Here is a 15,500-nt window from a genome sequence, read left to right as displayed (position 1 = left end):
TAGCTTTCTACCATGGAAGTTCCTTTATCCAGATAAGCGAACGTTAAGGATTGTATTAACACTGGAACCATTGCCTATCAAAATATAGAAACTGTATCTGGAGAAATTAGATTGCGACAAATGGAAAGAAAAAATTTATAATATAACGCAAAATTTATTCGCACGCCTTGCAAAAATCGTTCAAATTTCTAAAAAAATGCAACGCTGCCTTTATTCTTTGTTTAATAAAATGATTAATATTTTGTATCACTAAAATGAAATGATAAAACAAAGTAAAATCAATTATTATATTACGTTACGTGTACATGTAACATATAAAATTATGTCATCGAAATAAATTTCTTCCCGTTTCACGAAATTTTTACGAAAAATAAGTAGAAAAGCAAATTTGTCTTACTAATAAATTTCGTTCGTTCATCTATTTATATTATTTACTTATCTATTCTAGAAAATTACAAATTGTTTACTTTGGCAGTTTCAGTATTTAATTACCATAATAAAAAGTTATAAATTGATCACTTTGTCAGTTCTAGTAACTGATCGATCAAAGATAAAAATTATCCGCCTCCGTCTTAAGCAATTATTTGTTCTATGCAGATACTGTTGTTCCGGTTCACCGAAGAATAATGGAGAACACTCCTGTAATTCATTATTGTTTATTATGCTACTTAAATCCGTTAATCCTGTTACAAATAGAAGACGTACATATATCATGAACAGGAGATACAAATTCATTTCAATGTGCGCGCGGATGAATGTAACAGTTACGTCTCTAAACTGTATCATATTCCGATTGACAATCTACTGGAGACATTTCTTAGTGCGAATCGATTTGAGTAGACGGAGATTAAAGTAGCAAAATCTGCTTACGCGTGTAAACATTTGCACGAAATACGCTTCTTCGTTAACGTTATTTTTATCGCTTATCTCATACAGAGCCAGTCTAACGTTACATCAAAACGTGATGAAATGCTATTATAGTAATAGCCACTGTAGCCATTCTCGATGAGACTGCGTTTTAATCTGCACTCTGGCAGATTTCTTTGGACTAAATATTAAATTTGTTACTAAATATTTATTCCTATCGCCAATGTTAGCAATTGTAAATAGCGTTTCTGCATCTTACCGAGGACGATAATTGTTTAATAACTTAATGTTGCCTACAAGTTTGATAGAATTAGTGGTAGAGAGATGGACTAGTTTCTAGCCGCTATTGAATTGTTTGCGAATGGAATATTATCGTGTTCCACTGTGAGTTTATAATTATTAAGTATGATTAATACTTTTGCCCCGAGATATTTATTTCGCAATATTCTAGAAAATATCGCGGTATATAGTAACAATTTAGCATACGATTTTTAGTTTCTGGGATATCGCAGTGAGTATAAATATTTTTTATTATCCGATATGTATATACAGGGTGTATTATATGATCGAAACTGCAACTGACATTAAAAAGGAATTTTCACACGAAAATGCTCTGTTTTCGAAGGTGACGTTCTAACAAATGCAGACTCTTTTTCCGGAGAAAGCAGAAAAAAAAAAAAATACCACTGAAATTCACCTCTTTGTTTCTTTAAAAAGATACTGCGTACGTGTGCTCTTTTGATTAAAATACCGCTTACGGCCGTAGCCTATATAATGTTGTACAGCTGTTTTAGTTATCCTACGCTCGACTATGTCATTTCGTCCAGCTATCTCAAACGTAACATCCATTTCAGCCGAGAGTCCAGAAAGGAAGGGGAACATTCGTATAAATACAAATGTCATAGTTAATCACTTTTATCTTCGCGACGAAGTATCCCATAAAAAAGAAAATTTAAACTTTTCGCGACTCACGAGGGCTGTGATTCGCCTTTTTATATTTAAAATACAGAGCATGTGTTTGCGCAAGTTCATTCTCATTTGCCACCGAAATAAATCTCTCCTTCATTTTTCGAAATTTTGCTCACCCTGTATATGTCATAGGACAGATTCAAGCGTTTCAGCATAATTCAAATTACGCCTTCTGTGATCGTGTCACGTTGTTTTTTAACATATTATTATATATGCGTGCGGTATATCAGTCGTGAGAGAATTTAAATTACACCGTGTATATACTTACCAGGTGGTCCTGGTGGACCGGGGGGTCCTTCGAATACTCCAGTTGGAAATGGTTCCCCATTCAAAGAAGTTGTTATACCACGGTCGCCTCTATCACCCTTGTCACCCTGTGAAAAATAATGTTTCTTCAATTAATGGACGTTTTTACTACAAGATTTACGATTATGATAGGGCGTTGATTTCTACTCGATGAAAAATTGCCGATACTTTGAAACTGTTGTAACTTTGTAAAAAAAAAAAAAAAAAAAGGTCACGTAACAATTCAATTGGTCCCATTTCAAAGTGTGAAGCCCTTACGTTGGTTTTTTTTCAAAGATGCTTCTGCATCGTATAGCAAGAATGCTTTGAGGAACGTTAAAATTTTATTTTCGTGGCTACATCTATCGTGATCTTGATGATTGAAGTCTCCTCTTAAACACTTGCACAATTTTATCTCGCCGTTTTATTGAACTTTGAATAAAATGTTAGGATTTCTTGAATTTTTGTCGTTGTTAATTTCGAAGTTCAATAAAAATGAAAAGAAGGAGAAAAATCGTGTATATGTGTCAGTATATTTGACAATGACGTATGAGAAAATTCCACCTCTGTAAACCGACTAAAATTGAAGTTCAAATAAAGAGGGATTTTTAAAACGCTTCCGATCGTCTACCATTGTAAAATGATACTTGTAGGATCGCAACCAATTAGGTCAATAAGAGGAATCAAAGGGAAACATCCTAGCTAAAGATACCACGAGAGGCCACAGAGGGTTAGTGCATCCTCTTCTTCTCCTATTTATTTGCTTTCTCCTCTATTGTGTGCATTGGAAGCTTCGCATTTGCTCCATGCAGCTGTACATATAACGATGCCAAGGGACTAGTAAGTTTAAAATTTTTAGAAAATGTGATATCTTCAAACGTATCACCGATTGCCGCACCATTATTCGACGGATCATTCACCGATCGTTACCGATGATTGGGACACAATTTGTTCGCGTAATTTTGAACAATTTTTCGAGCGTTCTTGGAGAAACTCGCATATTCGTGGTGTACAGAATCGCGAACATGAAGTACAGAGTACTTCAGTACTTGTTGTGAAAGTTTTTTCTAAATTTTTTTTTATAAATATAATCTTTAAGTTGAGGATTTAAGTTTGAGCATTCCAATATTCTTGATAATTCTATTTTTTTATAAATCTAGCCTGTTGATGATAAAAATAAAATGTTAGATTTGTGAATCCTTCCACTGACAATAAATAAAAATAAATTTCTGTTTAATCATTAGTATATATATATATATATATATAAAAGATTTATATTAATCCTATTCTCACGTATAAATATAAAAATATTAAAAATACATCTTATATATTAGAAAAATGTGTCGAAATTTTAAATAAATATACGTGATGTACAATAATATAATTTTTTCTAAGAAAAATGTGTCAAATTAATAAAAAGTGAATGAGAGAGAGTTAGGCTGTTTTACTTGAATATATCAATTAATCAGTGTCTTCAGATTCGACCAATTTTTTTTCTTCCTTTTCGTCATTCCTTCATTAAATGTTTCTAATTCAGTGTAATTAATTCTTTTAGACTAGAATTTGTTGTACATGTACGTGTACATGTGGCGTGTTACCATTGGTAATTGTCCCCAAGTATGTAAATCGATAGAATGTTCCCTTTCGAGTCTCCTTTGGACGTCTGTACAACAGTTTTTAACAAGTGAGAATTGTATTCGACTGCAAAAATCGTCAACTTCTCATTAGTTCTGTCAAACTACAATTGCACGTAACGGGTCAATTATTCCTCCCGCGTCTCAAGGAAACGCCATCTTGCGTTGCATATTTGAAAAGGTACGGAATTAATTCACGTTCACGTTTCAGTGACAACCGAACGGTGTTAACGTAACGAACGTGCTCGAACGAAACCGAACCTCTTAACTGTATATCTGAGAGTGTATTCGCATAGAAAATGGTCGAGGTCCTGAGAGAATGACCCCGAGTGCCGGTATCAGTGTTACCTTAGGACCTTGAAGTCCTGGCGTACCAGCCGGACCAATTGGCCCGATGGGTCCTGGCGCTCCCTTTTCACCCGCTGGCCCGACGTCACCTGGCGATCCTTGCCTGCCTTCGTGCCCGGGAAGACCTTCGGCTCCCGGAGGACCGGGTGGCCCCGGTGGTCCAGGCTCGCCTGGCTCTCCCTGTTACGTTCCAAGAGTGTTACGTCGTTACCGCTTTCTTCCCGGCGAGAGCCCTCGAGAAGAGTGTCTCTCGGTTTGTCGTCGGTTTGTGCTACAGACGGAGAGGGGACAGGAAAGGAGCATCGGAGAAAAATGTCTGGTGGTGAATATACAAAGAGGCAGACAGAAGAAGAAGAAGAAGAAGAGAGAGAGAGAGAGAGAAAGGAGAAGATGGCAGATAGTAAAAAAAGACAAACAGGGAGAAACAGGATGGTGGAGAGAGAGAGAGAGAGAGAGAAAGCGCGTGGAGAAAACTGTGCGTGTATTATACCTTTAATTTATTTATTTATTTATTTTTTTCTTGAATTATGCTCGGAAGTTGCAAGACATAAAGTACCCTGGAGATACGAATGTAATTATAGATAACGCCCGTGGCTTGTGACAACCGAGTCAATAAAGGTATTTCAGTGTATGTAGAAATGGCACAGAGTCAATAATGGAAGATTGCATTTGTGGCGGGGATTCGCTTTGAAATTTCCAAGTGGAGATTGAGAATTGCTGCGCAGCTGCACCGCGAGATTACGATACCGTAACGTTTAAATTCTTATGTCTATACGATGTATGTATTAAAACGATGGATTAACTAATGCTGATGTATGCGAATAATAATAAAATCGTACGGCAAAGAGTCAGTGAGGTATGTATGCTTGCCGAAACTTTAACAGTTTTGGTTAACAGTTTAACGTACGATTTATACGTATCCAAAAGATTATCAGCTGCTTGGAATTTTGTATTTATTAACTCTTTGAACTTGTATGTCACATGATGGAGGTATGGACAATACAAATTTATACGAATTGTTTTAAAAAGTTATGAAAGAATAAGTTACGTAATAATAACAATAGTAAATGAATAAGAACGTTGAATTTTATCTAATTTACCTCAAAATAAACACAACGTTGAAAACAAATCGAATTCAAAGGCTCAGAAGCCAATTAACGTAAATGTTCTCTCACTAAAAATAACTGCATGTACCATGCAAATATCCTTTAGTGTCAAACTCATCAATCGAAATAATTTGGTTATTATTATTTCGAATAATTTATATAGTAATAGTTTTAGTTGCTATATTCTAATAATTATGTTGCACCGATCATATAATAACGATTAAACTGAAAATTTGGTCTTTCAAAGGAAAAGCACAAATTGTTCTCGATCAAAAGCTGTTCACATAATATCACATACTCTGTCTCGTGTTTATACGATAGAGAATAGTAGATATATTTAAATCGAGATTTTTCATTTTCGAATTATAATACATACACGGACATGTGCGATTTAAATCGCGAACGCAAACGGGTTAATGCGAATATCACGACGTAATGCGAATGTAGGAAATGGGATTTGAAGTTCGGAAAGAAAGGTGGTGTTTGTCTTGCAAATAGACTCGTCTTGAACATTTCGAAAGTAAATATTAAACGGCGAGGCATTGCCGGTACCAAGCTAAAGCGACAAATTAAGCATTCATAATCCAATATTTCTGTTTATAAGCTCCTTAGACCACACTTTGCAAGAGGGAAATACCTTTATGACGTAAGTAGTATCTAAGATAAAGTAGGTACTTATCCAAAGTTATTGAAACTTTCACCGCGCGTTAAATGTCTCAAACGCTGCATATCACATGTCAGACGTTAAACTTTTTTTTAAATTTTTAATTTCTCCCGTCCCTGCGACAAAGATACGACGATTTACACGTTCGTTCTGAAATCATTGTGTACGTTTTGTATCCCACGCATAGTTTTTGGATTTTCAGAGCGTCATGCACAAGTCAGATAATCATCAAACGACAATGGATGCAAGTAAACTTCGATGTATGAAAATTCGAGAGACGTTTCTTCCTTTCCATTTGGCACATCGAATGTATCTACGTAAGCACTAAACGATTCTTAAACTTGTGTCGTAAACGAATGCACTATAGAAAAAAAAAAGAAAACAAAAAAGCTAATACAATCTATTTTTATAATTCTAATTATGTGCACAAGCATGTATTTTCTTTTATTTAGTATGTAACATCTAAGATTTTAAAGATTCGTCTTACATCTAACGCGTAACACGAATCTTACATTTTTAATTTGTTGCCACTTTAGATTTTGGCGAATGTGCATTTTATTGACGTTTCCGAGTTTTTACCTATTTTATAATAAAATTTTTTGTTTCTTTAGATACTTTATATCACTAAAATCAGCCAACGAAGGTTGAAGAAGCCGTGTATTTTTGTCATTCAAAGAAAAGTATGACATGATCTTATAACTTTGGGACGAAACACCCAGTTTTCGACTAGAATAGCTCAGTGATTAGAATAGTAAAAGCGAATGACCTGGAATAACAAGTGAAAAATGTTAAAAACATTCTTAACTCATTCGCAAATATTTCTCTTCAGTTTGTATGTAAATAATTCAGTTTATATGTAAATATAGCTTTTTGGGGAAAGTACAAAATCTAAACGCATAGGCGATGAAGGAGCCTCGCGCTCTTATCCCATAAAATCTACTCTACTTTAATCCTTTATTCTAAACTAGGACACCGTTTTGTCGCAGCTCCCGCGTTTGGATTCTCAACTCTCCCAAAGGCAATATATACGTGTAAACCGGAGAAATATTTTTACATCACGCTCCCATTTATTTTCATAAAAAGAAAAAGAAATGTCGAACCATTTGAATTCCAGAGATTTCACTTTTCAGACTGCTCTATCCATTGATACGTCTCAAAGCTACGAGAACGCGTCGCAATTGTTGTCAGTTTGAGAAAGTGATTCAGACAACAATTCGAAAAGATCAATAAAATTGCACATTCGTCCACGTTTTAATTGAAAATCAAATTCCAATTGTTGCCTATTTATTTATTTCGTAATTGTATCGTTCGTGATTTATGTCGTTTATATCATGATACTTTTCGGCGCTAATGTATCTACGTACGCACAAGTACACACACGCATTCATACGTTACATCTATGCAAATGATTCGGTACACTACTCATCTAACGAAATACACGGGAGTACACGTTGTACGTACTACATTCTTCAAAAACTTACGGTCCTAATGAAGTTTGTAAAACAGGAAAGTACAACATGCAGTACACGCACGTGCGCGCGTTGTTGAGTTTGCGTGACGTATTGGAGGTAAAATGAGCATGCAGAGAGAACAGGACCGTGTTTTCCTTTCTTATAATTCAATTCAATTCTTCGCTACGATTTCCTTTTTACCGTACGTGTACACAGGGTGTCTCAAACTTAAATGGCTTAAACGTGCAGGTGAAAGAAGAAGGAAAAAAATGTTACGAGTTTTGAACAAAATATTGTATGCACGAAACACGTAAGTAGCGATGCACTTTTCATTATAGCATATTTTAATCATACACTAACGATTTTTTTACTTGTCACTAATTATAATAATATAATGTAATAATATTATAATGAAAATTATAATATTAATATATAAAATTATAATAATAATATATATATATATAATATAATAATATAGTAATAATATATATAATATTATAATAATATAATGAAAAATGATTGCTCGAGTATTTTTAATTTTTCATATTGAGAAGTATTATTTTTATGCTCAGACATCGGCAAACAAATAGAATTAATAACATTATAAGATTTCTGAGAATTTTTCTGAGTTTCAGTAATTCAGTAATAAACATTCTTTTTAGTAAATATGTTTCAAAGTAAAAATAAAAAAAAAAAAATGCGTCGCTAGCTGTTTCATATATACGATATTTGTTTATAATTCTATAACAAAGTATTTCATATAACATTTTTTTCTTCTCTTTGCAGTTTGATTACGTTCTTGCAGTTTGGCCGTTTAAGTTTGGGACATCTTGTATAATAGGGTATATTCATCGTAATACAATCACTCATTGAAAGGCACTGGATTTTACATGAAAAAATGACTCGAAAATACGCAATCAAATTCTTTTAATTTTATTTTCTAGAGAATTGAAATTTAAAAAACTCTACGTGATTTTAGCCTAGCCTTAGCCTTAGAATTTTCTACGTAAAATTAGCCTTGACTGTATGTCATTTTATGGTACCCTATACGTACACACATATATGCGTTGCAAACTTTCGTGCACATTTTATTTGGCTCACCTCTGAGAATCGTTCTAATTTATAAAAGAGTCCAGCTAGGCAACAACAAGACCCTGTCTTGAAAATATTTAAATTTTTCAAATTTAAACAGCGAAACGAATCAAATTGTTCAATTGCATCGACATTTATGTGACAGGGTCGCATTAATATTTCATTCCGTTAATTTTTCCGCGATTATGGATTAATGCATTTCCATTACCAATTCTGGCCTGCGTCACTCATAATTTTCAACTGCTTGCCCCAAACAAATTTTCCAATTAAAAAGCGACCCGGTAACAGGTCAACTCCACTTGTAACAATGTTGAAGGTACATTTATATAGCTACAGTACATTTATATCAAACTGTTGAAATGCTCAGAAAAGATATATACGTATGATACATAACTTTTACATGGTACCACAGATGCAATAATCTCGAGGAGTCAACCGAGTAAAATAAAAATTTGCCAGGCCGTGTTGTCAGAACTCATTCTCAGCAGCAAGACGTCGAAAATATTACGATGTCAAAAAAGCAGTTCAACATTTATTTCACTACTTTACTTCAACAATTCCCTTAAAATGCGCACGTATCTATAATATTACGAAACTTAATAATACTGGACTCACAGTCCAGATCCAACTTTCGATGAAAGTTCATAACGAACCAACAACAGATTTACTTACTCTCGTTTGCAATCCAGCTAGAAAAACGACTCTAGATTACAAATTTCTCTTAGCGAATGTACACTTTAGTAAAAGAGAAGTGTTTCCCTACACGGCCCTGAGGAAGAAGGTACAAAAGAATGAAACGATACTCGGTAACGTAAAGTTGTAAAATAAGAAGGTGCAAGGTAAACTGTATGTCTTTGTACGACGAACGGTCATAAAGGAAAAATTTAATACGGTCGTCCGGTCCCGTTTTTCAAAGGCAGTTACTGCTCTCGACAACTTCCTTTATGCACGTTTATTATTCGATTCGCCAGGTAAACGACGTTTTCCCATGTAAAAAGAAAAAGAAAGAAAAAAAAAAAAAAAAGAACTTTCGCGTTCTTTGCTCTTCGTTTCGACGTTCCTTGAATTTCGTCGACGTCTCTCCTCCGCATTTTAAACGATCTTGTCTCTGTTGTCTCGTGAGATACGATACAGTAATTGCGCGTAGACAAAGTGGAGTTTTCCGAGAATTCTTTCGCGTGACAAAATCGTACGAAATCGAATGCCTGGAGAATCGATTGTCAAGAATCAAGGGACAAGGAGGTGGAAAGGGGAGGGGAGGGGGGGAGGGAGGGGCTCCCAAAGAGCAGGCGCACTTACTTTCAGTTGTATGATGGTCTGCGCTGAGATATTATGCCCTTGCTCCTGAAGTCCCTAGAAGTAGGTCAACACTACGGGTGAAAAACCAAATCGCTACCAGACGAAAACATAGGGCTAACAGTGGGTGGCTAAGGGGTTGGGCGTGGGTGGTTGGTGGTGGTGGTTTGGCGGGAAAACCTAAAATGGATATCATTTGGGATGTCTCGTTTTTTCTCATTGCTCTTCCGTATCCAAGGCATGCCCAGAGATATACCTAAATACTGTAACTTAAAGTAAATACCATTACCAACCAAAAACCAAAGACGACAAAATACGGCGAGCAGGCTTTCAAGTAGAAGGGCAAGCGGCTCGATTTTTGAAGCACCACGGCGAGGTGAGACACGATTTCGAGTGTTACGTGGTCAGGTGAGAAAAGTTGTTCGCTGTGTCTCGTAGTTTCAGACACGCGAGATAATTTTTGTGATATTGACACGTTCGCCAGTGATATATATTATAAATATCACAATATGATAATTATATCGGTTGTATAATGTTATATAATGTAATAATATATAATATGTAATTATAGTTATAGATACAATTATTATTATATATTACAAAATGATTGACAAGATAAATATCATCGAAAAATCAAACGAGACGAATAACTAAATGATAATGAAATGAAAATAATGTGCTTTTATATATAATGTAATTTTTTAAAATTAATAACGTTTATATATGTTATAAATATAATAATATGACAATTATATTGACTGTATAATGTTATGTAATATAATAATATATAATATGTAATTATTATGTAATTATAAATATAATTATTATTACAAAATGATTAATACGATAAATATCATTGACAAATCAAATAATAATATGATAATTATCGATTGCAATGTTATATAATTACAATTATAAATATAATCATTATTATATATTACGAAATGATTAATAAGATAAATATCATATTATATTTATTAACTATCATCGATAACTAGATGATAGTTAAAGTGAAAAAAAATGTGCTTTCATGATGTAATTTTTTAAAATTACAACGTAATGTCGATTAGCGTTACCGAATTACGAGATTCAGCAAACTTTCTATTCTCCTCGACAAGATAGAAATCAGCCTCGTTTCATCATCGTCCTGCGTGTCGACAAGTAGACAACCACCAACAGTAGAAGCAAGTAAACTCGCCGAATTGTTACTACGTTCGAGGCGGCAACTTTTCCTTCCCTTTATATACGTGCACGTTATCACCGAGGCAGTGATTCAGCGGAAAGGAAACAGAGCCGAGCGAAAACGAGCCGCTTTCCTTCCAAGTAAAAGTGTCGCCCGCAGTTGAAACCAACGAGTGAACGCTACACCGAAAGCACCGCACGAGGCAACGACTAGAAACAGGATTGCGTCTAGGAGGTGGGAGAGAAAAAACTCGAGGGAGATAGATTCCAAACGTGGGGACGAAGTACGAGGCCTGATAAGAAGGTGGTGGTTCGCGGATGCGGTGAAGAGTAAGGCTCGAGGACGAGGGGAGCAGGGGAGAGGAACAAGAGAATGTAGAAGAAGAGACAGAAGAGGTTACAAGAAGCGGGAGTAGCGACGACGAGAAGAGATTTCTGAACCGCAACACGAGGCCGTGTTGCCTTCCGAAGAGGCCGGTTACCTTCAGAGCGACGATTTCCGCATAGCCAAGCGTCCCGCCGCGGAGCGTCGTCACCGACCTCTTTAACCCTAATCCCTGTGCATTGACCCGTAGGCGGAAAGATGGTTTATATTGTTAATCTGTATCATCGAAGATCGATACGTTGACGAGAAACGAACAAAAGAGAAGAAGAAGAGAGAGAGAGAGAAAAAAAAATGAGAAAAAAAAAAGTACAGAAAGAGTATATCACATGTCATCGTACATACTTCGCGCCACGGGGCCATCGAGAGTCCTCTTTAACGATTTAACTTTCGATCTTTTCTGCTTCTTTCTTCCTTTCTTTCTTTCTTTCTTTTTAGTCATCGACAGATGGAGTAATCTTCGGCGAGACTGTATTTCGATTATGTTTCCCTCGTTCTCGCCGGACCACACACGGATATGGTTCCAATAACCCGGCATTTTTGGTAATCCGGCATTTTCGGAGTACCGAGCTTAACGTCGGATTAACGGAAACTCTCTCTCCCCCGCACGTGGTTACGTAATTTAAAAGTTACGAAGCGTTACAGAGAGTTTACCGGCCGTAGGATTTTAGTTTTTAACAGGTCGTACGAAATACTAGCGGCCAACGATGAAATTGCTTGTACGTAAACAGCGATTTTTCCGTAATTCAATTTGTAAGCTTATTGCACGCGTTCTTGACTGAAAGAATCTTTCGTTCGGAGTGTTTGATTGTCGAATAAAGAAAAAAATCATCGCGCGTCGACTGGACTCTTGATCGCAGCGTAGGTGAAGCGTCAGCGAGAATTATATGTATTTCGGATTGCACTTTGAACCGAGAACGCGGCTTCAGTTCTCTTAACTCTCTCTCCGTTCCCACGTTGATCGTTATCGCGAAACAGATTGTCGATTTTTATTTTATTTGTGAACGATGTTTACACGCGTCCGGAATCGATTTATGTACATATATCTGCCACGTGACGGACAGAAGAAAAATTACAGACACGTGTCTCTAATGTGTAATTTAATTACATTTGGGAATGAAAGAGTTACTGTACATGCCGCTAAACATTACCAAATGCCGATTACAGTTAAGAACGAAGCCGTTGTCCTCGGTCGTCGAGCTAACGAGAAACATCGAGATTCGTACAAAATTTTCTGACGGAAGTTTTACCTTGATTACGAGTACGTGTAAGACGTTGTTCCAATCGGAAAACTTGGCTGTCTAAACATTAGTTTCACGAAGGCGTTCTACGTTAAAATCAAAGATTCAACGTTTAATTAGTAATTAAGAAAGGTAGAAAGAGACAAACATTTAAATCTCATCTGTAATCGAATTTTTATATACTATATTTATTATACTATTATATATTTTTATATATTATATTTATTCGAATTTTTATTAATATTTTATGTATTAAAAATTAGTCGTAATGTTTAAAGATATTATCTCGAGTACAGTAGAATATCGATTCCAAAACAGATTATGTATGTACGCACATGTCGAGCAATATTTATAATTTGGAACATATATACTTGCCTTAAACGCCCTATTTTTCATTTATATCAGGAAAATACTATTAACAGAAAACGAGTGATGCTGAAATTAAATGATACATTGAATATCATTAAACGTTAAAAAAAATGCATGTAACTTAGTCGTAGAATAACAACGTTAGAAAATGTACAATTAGCTACTATTGAAAATAGTATTATTAGAATTTCAAAGTAATTTAGATAACGAGAGAGAAATTTTCGTCTCTATAGAAACGATGATTGAGCGCCAATTCAAGAGAAAGCTCTTAAATGCCAGATGAAGAAATTAATGAAACGTCTACAATCTACTGATTATTAGACACCTGCATGTATTTCTGTCGCGTAATAAACATCCCCATTTGAAAACTGTATAATCCCAGTTGATTCGCGACACGTCGTCACAAATTTGACCGATATCATCCGAAAAGCCGCTCATCCGAACGGACCTGTCTCCGAATTAGCACAATAATCGACGTTCTACTGTATTTTGTTGTACATCTCGAAAACTAACGACACATCTGGCCATGTTGTTAATCAAACATTTTGCTTCTTGCTCGTTTGTCACGAGACCTCGTTACCCGTAACGTGATGCAAAAAACTCACGTTAGTGAGAAATAGCGACAGCAGGAAGACCGATGACACAACCCAAGCTCATTTTTTTTTTTTTTACCAATATTTTTAATATTACTCGACACGGAAACAGCGTGCCAAACAATTTTTCTTTTTTTCTTTTTTTTTTTTTTTTTTCTTTTAATCACACGCTTGCAACGTTGAAAAATATGTAAATCGATATTCTCCGATTGAAACACGTCTCTCCCAGTACGCGTATCACGAGGTGCGTAAACAAACCGTACGTTTCTCTCTCCCGCGGAAAATACATCGCTTATCCTTTGCGTCATTTCGACCGGCGCCCCGTGGATTTCTTCATTTTCTCGCGTTGCAGCTGCTACCCGCCGCAGAATTCTCACGAGATTGGTTTTTAAAGAAACCGGCGGGCGAGCAAGAGAAGATCGAAAGAGAAACGATGTACTTTCGCGTTGCACGTACTACTATGTCGTTTACTAGCTGCGTAATGCACACTCGTGCTGTTTCTCTGGATAACGTAGCTAGATACCTTTACTGCGGAAAAGACATCAAAGCCTGGGCTTCCCAGTTCGCCTTTCTGCCCTTTTTCTCCGGGTCGACCCTGCAAAACGAAGACACACTGCGTTTCAGTCGAATTGCAAAAACACACGTAAGCATATAATAACGTGAAAATGAAAACGAGAACGTCGTCCAAATCTACAAATTGTCAAGTTGCCTTGTTCTAGTTTTTTTTTTTTTTTCTCTTCGAATTCCGTCGACAAACTTTTACATTGCACCGTCTCTTCGTACGTGTGGTCATTCCTTTTTTTTTTTTTTTTGACGAGTTATTTAAAATATTAATTACATATTATATAAATAAAATAATAAAATATTAATAAATATTATATAAATAATAAAATATTAATAAATATTATATAAATAATAAAATAATAAAATATTAATAAATATTATATAAATAATAAAATAATAAAATATTATATAAATAAAATATTAATTAAATATTTATATAAATATTAATTAATAATTTAAAATATTACTTTTTTTTAAATTACTAAACTAATTTTAAATATCACTTTGTAAAGTGAAATAGCGTGAGTAAGCATCGAATCGGGTGAATTTTGCAGAAATTTTTACCAACACGACGGAGTTTCACCTAGAGGTGCCAATAAAATTACGAAATTTAGAATTCCCTCCCTTCGATTTCGTTTGGCCGTCTCATTTTCATTTTTGCGAGACGTCAGTCAGGACGAGTTTTATCGTTTTCAATTTCAGCTCACGAACGCGTTTGTCCCGAGATTTCCATGCGCTACTGTGTCTATTCTCTTTCCGCTTCATAACGATATTACGTACAAAGTGTTACATAACTGGCGGTATAACCGGATAGAAGGTGATCCCACGTAGAAAAATAAATGGAAAGAAAAGAGTTTTTTTTTCTCTTTTTTATTCATTTTAAGACTTCAATTGAGTTTGAAAATTTGCTCGAATTCGATTTTATTTACTCCAGGCTGGAGCAAATAGTCGATAAAAGGTTATTTCACGTGCGAAAGTATCGAGTCAAGCCAATTCCTAACTAAACACGTTTAATGCTTATTTCCTTTGAAACGAGGGAAACTTGAAAGCTTGAAAATTTTACTCTACATTTCTTTTTCTTTTTTTTTTTCACGCGTACTTGCGTGTAAAACAACCTTCTATCGATTTATTCGCTGCCGTCGAATCTGCCTCGAAACTCAAGCAAATACATTTAACAAAATTTCCGAGTTAATTTCCCGCGAAAAAAGGAAAATCTTAAATTACTGTTCCTCTTTCTCCGCTTATTTTCGCATGTAGGATCGCTCCCTGTCCGGTTATAGCAACTGTGACTTTTATACCAGTTACATTATCTTTTATTTATGGTAGTGTAATGTTTCTAATAGCGTTGACATTTTCGTTCGCCATGTATTTGCATATAAATCGTGAATCTCGCGTGTATAAAGCTTGCCCCGTGAAACGAGTAAATGAAGGAGCGATCCGTTTAATTTCCTTCTTTC

The 15,500-nt window shown here is 35.3% G+C and overlaps 1 protein-coding gene across 1 annotated transcript in view; it reads right to left on the bottom strand.

The window, feature by feature from the left end:
• LOC122529752 (collagen alpha chain CG42342-like) overlaps positions 1–15,500 on the bottom strand; it is a 43,060-nt gene that overhangs the window by 20,343 nt on the left and 7,217 nt on the right. Inside the window, exons 4-7 of the mRNA XM_043656171.1 lie at positions 14,003–14,074; positions 11,377–11,463; positions 4,104–4,283; positions 2,105–2,210 (exon numbers count right to left, since the gene is read on the bottom strand). The gene's annotated coding sequence lies outside the window, so the exon portion shown is untranslated. The remainder of the gene's footprint in view (positions 1–2,104; positions 2,211–4,103; positions 4,284–11,376; positions 11,464–14,002; positions 14,075–15,500) is intronic.

This window comes from Frieseomelitta varia, unplaced genomic scaffold (assembly GCF_011392965.1).
Source record: "Frieseomelitta varia isolate USP_RPSP 00005682 unplaced genomic scaffold, Fvar_1.2 scaffold_307, whole genome shotgun sequence".
Lineage (NCBI taxonomy): Eukaryota > Metazoa > Arthropoda > Insecta > Hymenoptera > Apidae > Frieseomelitta > Frieseomelitta varia.
This window is presented reverse-complemented; position numbering and strand designations above follow the sequence as displayed.